The sequence below is a fragment of the Macrobrachium rosenbergii genome, chromosome 15 (assembly GCF_040412425.1).
Source record: "Macrobrachium rosenbergii isolate ZJJX-2024 chromosome 15, ASM4041242v1, whole genome shotgun sequence".
Taxonomy (NCBI): Eukaryota; Metazoa; Arthropoda; class Malacostraca; order Decapoda; family Palaemonidae; genus Macrobrachium; species Macrobrachium rosenbergii.
In genome coordinates, this window is record NC_089755.1 from 39,725,121 (window position 1) to 39,734,418 (window position 9,298).

Here is a 9,298-nt window from a genome sequence, read left to right on the forward strand (position 1 = left end):
GAAAAGAATCGAGGAAAAATTCATGGATTCCTGAGCGGGCATTTTTCATCTCTTCTCAAGTTGAATTCTGTGTTTGAGATGATTTAATGGGTTTTAAATGCAGAACAGATGATGAAAGATGGATTGGCTGAAGAAAATCCTGCTTATTAAAATGTAAAGTTTTCGTCATATTTTTAAAAGGGTAAATGAAATACGATAAAAACACATGTCTGAAGATATAAATATTATTCCCGAAAAGTTTTGAACATGGGTAATAATTCCTATCAAATCGCCGATCTTGGGATTTTATTACCGTCATTAAAGATCGATTCGGAACTTTTAACCTCAGGGCATGAGTATGATGCAGTTTTAATTTATTCCTTTAAAAATATTTTGAGCATGTATTTAACAGTGAATCATTTTTAATGTATTTTAAGACTTATTAAGAAAAATGTATAGTTGTACTAAGAAGTTATTACTTAGAATCATTTCTTTTTTTATGCAAAGGACAACTGGAAGGGAAACTTAATGCCCCTCTCTTGCCCAGGCCTGAAAATGCAAGAAAATCGAAACCGCAGAATAGTTTGTTTTTTTATTTCTCATAAGTGTGCATTAATGCATAAAATAATGTAAAAACAATATATTGAAATTATTTGTTGTCCATAAGGGAAGAGTTAGAGAACAGTTCGAGTTATTTTGAATGCAAATGACTTCATATTAAGTATCCTGGGATATTAATGCTATGTCTACCTTTTGTGACAATGAAAAGATGAAAAGCTGTCCCAGCCTTTATGACAGGTTCGTCAAAGGAAAACCTTCCCTGAAGTTCAGGGACACAATAAACTTCTCGCAATATCGGAATCCCATCCAAATTAAGAATTCAGAATTCGGTATAATATATCACATTAAGAGGCGACGTAACGAGCGTAGCGAAAGATATGATCTCTTTTCTTCTCCTTCAAAGAAATATCTAAGCAACTCATATATGTACCTTTCAAGTTTAATTCAATTAATATGAAACTCTGACTTAACCGACCATGGCAGCGTAAACGCGTCTTTGAAGTGATAACGAGTGTGAACGTCACGTTTTCCCGGCGAACTGGCTTCCCCTGTTTCTTTTGCCCGTTTTCCTTTGATGTGAATTTGTCTGTGTGATTTCATCATTTTTTGTTTTTCCGAATTAAATTTCCTTCATCGTAGTACTGAGGTTTTTTCTGACATACTTGTTTACTGTTCACGTTTATTTGCTTCGTTTTTGAAGTTGTAATGTTTCAGTAAGGAAGTTCCTTATCTATGTTCTTGGTATATAGATTTCTGGTCTGTCGTTTATTTCCCGTTTATCAGTTTCATTTGGGATTAAAAGTTTCTCCTTTGAAGTATTTTTAGCTTCTTGGTAATTAATCAATTTTATTTTCTATAATTACGTTTTGAAATTAATTATCAGTCGCTTTGACAGTCATGTTCACTATCTTTTTTTCTTTTTGACTTTTATAACTTTATCGTCCAAGTTAATAGGATTTACATTTACTAAACTTTGTATTTTCATATTGGGAGTAGAATATACCTTCTCTAAATTATTAAGCTTTTACCAAACACCCATGAATATACATTTAAGAAACACGTAAGGAAAACTGACAGGGATGAAAGAGGTCAGTTGAGTTAATAAGGGAAAGAAACGGGAATTGTAGGGAAAACTGATGAAGGAGGAAAGTTAAGGGAAACGATAAAAGAGGAAAAAAGATGGGTAAGGAGAGTGATTGAAGGAAGATCAAAATAAAAAGATTCCGAGACCAATCGTTGAGGAAAAGGACAAACCGTAGAGGAAAAATTATTGGAAGATGAAGGAAATAAGTCGAGGAGAAAGGATAGATGAGAGAGTGGAGGAAGAAGGGAGGGATAATGGATGAGGGAGAAAAAGGAAAAATACTGAGAGAACAGATAAGGAAGGAAAAGGTGAAAGGTAGAGAGAAAGCATAGTAGAGAGAATGGGCGGGAAAGGGAAAATAATAAATGTATGGAGATACAATTTGGGAGGCAAAAATAAAAAGGCAAAGAGGAATGATAAGGAATCAGCAAAATAAGTAGGAAAAATGATTGAATTTGGAAACAGGTAAAAATGTACTGAGCAACTATAAAAGGGGAGAAAGGAGAAAGATTGAGAGACAGTACACTCAAGGGTTAAATTATCCTTTCCAAGCGTCTGGCTTATTGCAAAAAAGGGAATTCAAGAATAGGAATCATACGAATAAATAAGTACAGTCAGATAATAGATTACCTTTATGTGGTTGCCATGTATATTTAAAAATATACTTTCTTTTTACGCTTCCTTTCTTGAAGTTCCTTTATACTTTCTTTGTATCAATATCCTTACGCTTTGTTTTTGCAGATTGCCTGTACTTTATATTCATTAGCTTTCTTTTACAAATAGCAAACGCTTTCACTTTGCAATTTGCTCATTTTTTTTTAATTTCCTTAAGCTTTGTTTTTTTTCAGTTTCCTTATTCTTTCATTCTGCAATCTCTTCCGCTTGATTTTAGCAGTTATCATATTATGTTTTCTTATTGTAATTTCCCGTTTTCTTCAGTACTTTTTGTGCGTACTTTTCGCACCTTGCTTATACACCTGATACACTTCAGTACATTGTAATTTCACAGTCAGATTAAAATTTAGTTAGCCACTATAATTAGTCTGAAGACAAATTAAATGCAATTTAGAATTAGAAAAATTTCTGTCCTTTCCCTTGTACGTTCTTCTTCAAAAGGCAGATGTGTTGTGTCTCCCGTTTTCTCCCCTCTCTTCATCTTAATTACCATGCAGTCATGCCAGCCTTTCATAGCTTTCAAATAATTTTTTGTTTATTTTCTGCCACTTCTTTTTATTCATCTCGTCTTATCCTCCACTGTTGTCGCAGTTCCTTCACCTCTTATTTTCCTAATCCTTATCCTTCTGGCTCTTATCTGTTCCTTCTAATCCATACGATCATTTCATCAAGTTACTGCTGTAGCATTTTATTTTATTTCTTCACAACTTCATTTCTTTCTTCTTTTATTTTCCCCTCCTCCTTCTGCTCATTTTCCTCCTCTTACTTCTCTCCTTAATCCTGTGCCTCATATTCCCTTTATTTTTTCATTCCTCCTGTTATTCTTCAGCCTCCTTTCTTCGTCCCGTCCCTGTCCACATTGCGATCACACCATTCTGCCACAGCGTTCAGAGCCTCGCTTTGTAAGGCCCCCAACCCCCAACCCCCACCCCCACCCACCATCCCGCTGTAAAGCGTCTCCGAGATTTAACCATTTCCTTCAGATGATTAAATCCTGGTATGGATGCCGTCGAGTGCTATGCATGCCATCTTAAAAATTCCGGCCGTTCATGTTAGTGTTATCCCCTTATCTAACACCTGGGATTGCCTTTTTTTTATCTGTAGTAGCGAAAAGGGTGAGAAAAACTATCATTGTTTTATAAACGTTAAAAAGGGGATGATTATTTTTAAGTAATATAAGTAATCGTTGGAAGTCGCAGGTTTTCCGAGATGTCCGGAAGTGATTTGGATGTCCACGCCTCCTGTAACGAAAGGAAAGACAAAGATCTGAATACCGCATCGCAGATGGTAAAAAGCTGAATGATAACAAGTGAAATTAAATGAACACTTAAGATCAAATGACTGAGAATGGATAAATAAAAAAATATAAACTAGTGTCCATTTCTTAGTTATGAAGCATGTGCAAAGTTAATTGTGTGTGTGTGTGTGTATCTGGTGCTTCTGTACATGCAGATGCATTTAAATACATAAGCGTGTGCATGTATATAAATAAAACAACAAAATGAAAAGATAGGAACAAAAACGGAACGGTAACAGAGTAAAATGATTAAATGTTCAGCATGAAATAATCTGATATTCAACGTGACCTTACTGACACGTGGATGAAAGATATTATGATTATTCCTTCGATGAATTAATACTAATCTTTCAGTCGGTTTTTCAAAGATTACAACATGCACGTGAGACTAATACCCGCCAACGGAAATATACCTTGACAATAATAATAACATGAGATTATTAATATTATTTCTCTTCTCGCCTGTCAGATGAGAGAGAGAGAGAGAGAGAGAGAGAGAGAGAGAGAGAGAGAGAGAGAGAGAGAGAGAGGTCCAGAACAATCACCTGATCTTCCTGATTATCGGATCGCTAAAACTCAACATGTAAACTGCAAAAGGTGCATTGATTGATGTGATTCAATCGCTCTTCAGGATTATTGGATTTGTCAAAGAATTGTAATACAAGTTCGTTACAGCAGGAACGGATAGGAAGCAGAGTGGATGTTTTGTCACTGAGTGGGACAAAGGTGAAATGACGATGGAATCTGTTGATTCTTATAAATATTTAATGTAAATATAAACTATGATGGCAGGATGAGAGAACAGGCGAGTCACAGAATAGTTGAAGCAAGAAGGGTAGCCAGGTGTGTGCAAAAGACTAGGAAGAGAATTGCTTCGTCTATGGAAGCCAATGGGGGAATTTCTGAAGGGGATGTTGAGCCAAATCTCTTTCATGGAAGTGAAGTGTGGATGTTGAATGTCTGAAAAAAAGATTAGAGCTGTTAAGATGAACTGTTTACGTAATATATGCGGCATAATAAGAACTGATAAGGTGAGAAATGTGGAGATTTCTAGAAATAGTGAAAAGCATAGTGTTGGTGAAATTATGACCCAGAATATTTTGAGATGGTGTGTTCATGAGGAAAGAATGGAGAACGATTGGTTGGTGAAAAGAAGGTCGGTTCAGAAGTATTTTTCGGGGGATGGCTGAGAGGAAGGTCCAGAAAGTCGTGGATAGATGTCGTGAAATAATTATTGGAAAGGAATGGCCTTACTATGCAAGTGCTGGAGTGCATGCAAGGTAGGGTACGATCAATGAGCCTGTCGTACATTGTGTCTCAGGGGTTTGACTGATGATGCTAATGAGTTAAAAGCTATGTCGTTTTTTTTCTACAGATGTATGGAGCATAGGATGTTTCGGAAGTTTAACTGTATATGAAGAGGTTCATCCATGATTCAGCAGTTAGAGTTAAAATGTTATGATCATTGTTTTTTTCTCTGAAGTTATATATATATATATATATATATATATATATATATATATATATATATATATATATATATATTATATTTATTTATATTTATTTATATAAGATGTGTGTGTGTGTGGGTGTATGGGTTTTTGTGTATATAAACTGAAAAAAAGGAATAGAGAAGTTAGCAAGAGTTTTTATTTACACTTCAAAGCCCTGACGCATGAAACACAGCAGTAAGAGAAAAACACGTAAACACATCAATCATTTCTTTCATCCAGCAGATTGCTTATGCATATAAAGTTGTTTGTTTTTTCCCATACCTAATGATTGATAGGTTCAAATGCCTTGATTTTTCAGTGGAGTCTGTGTATTTTTGGCGGGATATGCAATCCCCGTCCAGTGTCATACTGAAATATTGTGATTTAATTGGTTATATGGAAAATACATTTGAACAGCTGCTGTTTATGAATTTGAGGAGTATTTGGTTTTTAAGCGGTTACAGTGTATGATGTTGAAATATTTTTTTTATTCCTTTCTCTTACGTCATCCATTTGGATACACAGACACACACACACACGCATAGCTTCCAGCATTGACACTTTTAAAACTTTTCTCAATATCCTCGACACTTCGACTCGATCAGTTCTGTCGTAAGCTTTTCCTGGACCCATGTACACCGCATACATTTATTTCCCCTTTACTGGATAGTGTCACTGACACTCTGGAGCCAAGGGAGATTGCTAAAAGGTGATGCAAATCTTACCCTGAAAACAACATTATTTAAAGACTAATTACCCATACTTCTAACATTTTTGCAGATTTCGCAACCCATTTCACCGGTGAGAAGAAGAAAACCGCCGCAGATGCAGAGACCAGAACGTCATGTTTATCAGTTCCGCGCAGAATTCTGCAAAGCCTGTTTATACCGGCCAAAGGTAAGTCGCTTAGAGGTAGATCAATAGGATCCCAAGAACGTGCCTGCCATTTTCAGATGTTGGTTAATTATCTTTCCGCTGAAGGAGGTGGTTCCACCTCTAGAGGGTTGTATTGCCAGCCCATGGCAACTACTTATATCTATATATCTTGCCGAGGCGGCGTGCGCACCGAGGGTCTCAGAGCGATGGTCGTTAGTTTGGTTTGTTAATTAATGTGGAGTCATAATCACATCCTCACAGGGAACGTCGCTGTTGACAGATAGCTTTGCTGCTTCAATGCAGCATTTAGTAAATTTCTGTTTCGTAATCAACTCGGTTTTCGAGCAGCCGTTTCCCCTGAAACTGAAATAGATTGCTGATGATTTACTTTTACTTAACTGTCTCATTATTCAAGTGTATATGCATCATAGTTATACTTAATTCATAGGCAGAGACGTGCAAATGAAAGCATATTCATCTTCGTTTACATAACATGGTAGAACTAACTTCTCACGAAGTACTTGTTCAATAAATTCATCGTAGTATGTTTTCGTCTGGAAGAGAGAGAGAGAGAGAGAGAGAGAGAGAGAGAGAGAGAGAGAGAGAGAGAGAGAGAGAGAGAGAGAGAGAGAAGTGAGTGCATTTTACAAGAAGGTAATTTCAAGACGTGAAAGCGGAAGTTTTCTTTCAACTTGTTTTCCTACACATCTTTTGTTGACAAAAGTTGGAAGGCACACTGTTCCTGAAAGGACAGGGAGAAGTTGATTCCAGGGAACTGCCCTTCGTCCTCCATTCGCTGGGGACTTTCTCCCTTTCCCAATCCTTGAATATCCCATGTCCCTTTTCTCTGGTCCTAATCACTTCCTCCTCCTTAGTTGCTCCCCTACCCGAAGAAGTTGGTCCCAAGGGAATCATTCCATCAGCCCTCTCCCTTCAGTAATCCCGAAACCCCATTGTTAACCCGTCCCCTTCCTAATGGAAGAAACGTCCCAGGTATTTCTTCCGAGGACACCCTCCCCCTTAAAGGGCAACCCCTTCCCTGTCTTGGGTTGGAATTTTTTATGCTCCGCAGTGAGAGATGGAATGAGGTGTCGCCCTAAGAGGCTACTCCCTTTTCAGATCTTGGCTGTCGTGAAAAATAAAGAAGAATTAGAATCGCCATTTTTCTTCATCGTCTTTCATCAAGAGGACGCCACTCGGAGGTTTTTGATGAGTGAATTCTCTTGATCCCGTTAGAAAATTGTTTTTCCAACTCAGTTCTTGCTTTAATCTCAGGCTTTCATTTGGCTGTTTCATTTTTTTTTCTTTTTTTTTCAGAATAGACATTTAAGTACTAATGCTGAGTTTAATTCAGATATCTTATTAAGATCCGTAGAGCCTACCCGAGCATCTGTTTTAGGCTAGAAATATAATAACCAAATTCGTATATTTATAGCACTTGATGATCATTGTGGTCTAAAAGATCGCTGTGTTTACCCAGTTGCTATCAAAGTGGTTTGCAATTAGCCAGATATAGGGATAATTTTCAAACTTAGGCAGTCAGAGGCATTACATACTTTTGGTAAAAGAGTAAATACATTTATTAATACATTTATTAATCTAATTGCACAGAGAGAGAGAGAGAGAGAGAGAGAGAGAGAGAGAGAGAGAGAGAGAGAGAGAGAGAGAGAGAGAGAGAGCTATTTCCTATTCACAGGAAGGCTCATTTCCCATTGTGAGCGATGTTTGGAGTGGAAGACGACAAACATTTCCATCCTTTCCTTCTTCGGCCTTCTTTAATCATGGTGAAGATATTATCCTTTTGCTTTGCGTTCTCCTTTCATTATCCTTCGCTCTGATCTTCCACTTTTCCCAGGCAAATATCTTCTCGAATCCCCATGCGGAAGTTTATAAAGACCTCAATCATCTCCGTCCAGAGATGGCTGGGATTTCCTCCAGATGGTTTTGACCGACACCTTCTAATCATCTTGAGGTTTATTATCATTAGCTGGGAGGGAAATATATAGCTCTGGAGTCATGCTGTTGTTTTTGCCACATGAAATCCTCTTTACTGCTAAACGTGGTCATTTTTTTCCACGAGATCACTGTAAGTGATAGTAATGTAAGCAGCATTTGAAAAGTGCTTTGCAGCTGTTCGATTTTGTGTTTTTTTTTTTACTTCCTTTTATGTCCGTTCATTTTATTATCACTGTGTGGAAAAGTTAAAAACGAGTATAGGTATTATCAAATAGTAATTCACTAAATTTCCTCCGAAGCTTCATAAGTAGGATCATAGTATTTACCATTTCTTACTTAGATGTGCTCACGTGGGTGTGTACTTAAATTTAAATGAGAATAATATATGATGGCAGAGTAATCCATAATAGCAGGATCCCCAAGGAGGATTCCACCCAGAAAATCCAACAGTGAGATTAAGAACGAAAGGTCGTAAACACGTGGGTAGCTCCAGTGCGACGATATATTACCAGTCTTTAAAAAGAAAACGCTATTTCAAGACGTCTAAACAAAACGTCGTCTGTTGATAAGTTCATTGCTTACAGCTGCGTAGTTTTAAAATCGTCTTAGATTAAAATCAGCAGAACATGAACTCTAAGCATAAAGTTCATGTATTTATAGCGCTTGATGATTATTATGGTCTAATGGATCGCTGTGTTTACCTAATTGCTATCAAAGTGGTTTGCAGGTAACCAGATATACAGTAGGCATAATTATGGAACTATTAGGCAGTTAGAGGAATTACATGCTTTTTGGTAGGAGTAAATGCCCCTTATTAACCTAATTGCATAGAGAGAGAGAGAGAGAGAGAGAGAGAGAGAGAGAGAGAGAGAGAGAGAGAGAGAGAGAGGTCCTATTTCCTATTCACAGGACAGATCACTTCCCATTGTGAGCTACGTTTGGAGTGGAAGATGGCGCGCATTTTCCTCTTTTCCTTCCCCGGCCTCCTTTAATCATGGGGGAGATATTATCATTTTGCTCTGTCATTTTGTCCTGTCATTTTTCTATCCTCTGCTCTTCCTCTTTTTATCCAGGAAGATATCGTCTCGTATCCTCTAGGGAAGATTATAAAGACCTCAATCTGCTCCGTCCAGAGATGGCTTGACCAACACTCTCTGATCTTCTTCTCATTGGCTGAGAGGGAAATATATAGCTCTTGGTTTACGCTGTTGTTTTTATCACATGAAATCCTCTTTATTGCTAAACATGCTAGTCCGCTGTAAGTATTGATGATGTAAACAGTGTTTGGCAAATATTTAGCAGTGGCTGTTCGATTACAACCTGTTTTGTGTTTGTCTTTCATTCCTTTCATGTCCGTTCATTTTGTGATTATCAGTG

At 37.2% G+C, this 9,298-nt stretch overlaps 1 long non-coding RNA gene across 1 annotated transcript in view; it reads left to right on the top strand.

Annotated features, from left to right (window-relative positions):
• LOC136846403 (uncharacterized) overlaps window positions 1–5,987 on the top strand; it is a 103,697-nt gene extending 97,710 nt beyond the window's left edge. Inside the window, exon 3 of the long non-coding RNA XR_010855373.1 lies at window positions 5,870–5,987. This is a non-coding gene — a long non-coding RNA (uncharacterized lncRNA). The remainder of the gene's footprint in view (window positions 1–5,869) is intronic.
• Window positions 5,988–9,298: the final 3,311 nt, after the last annotated feature.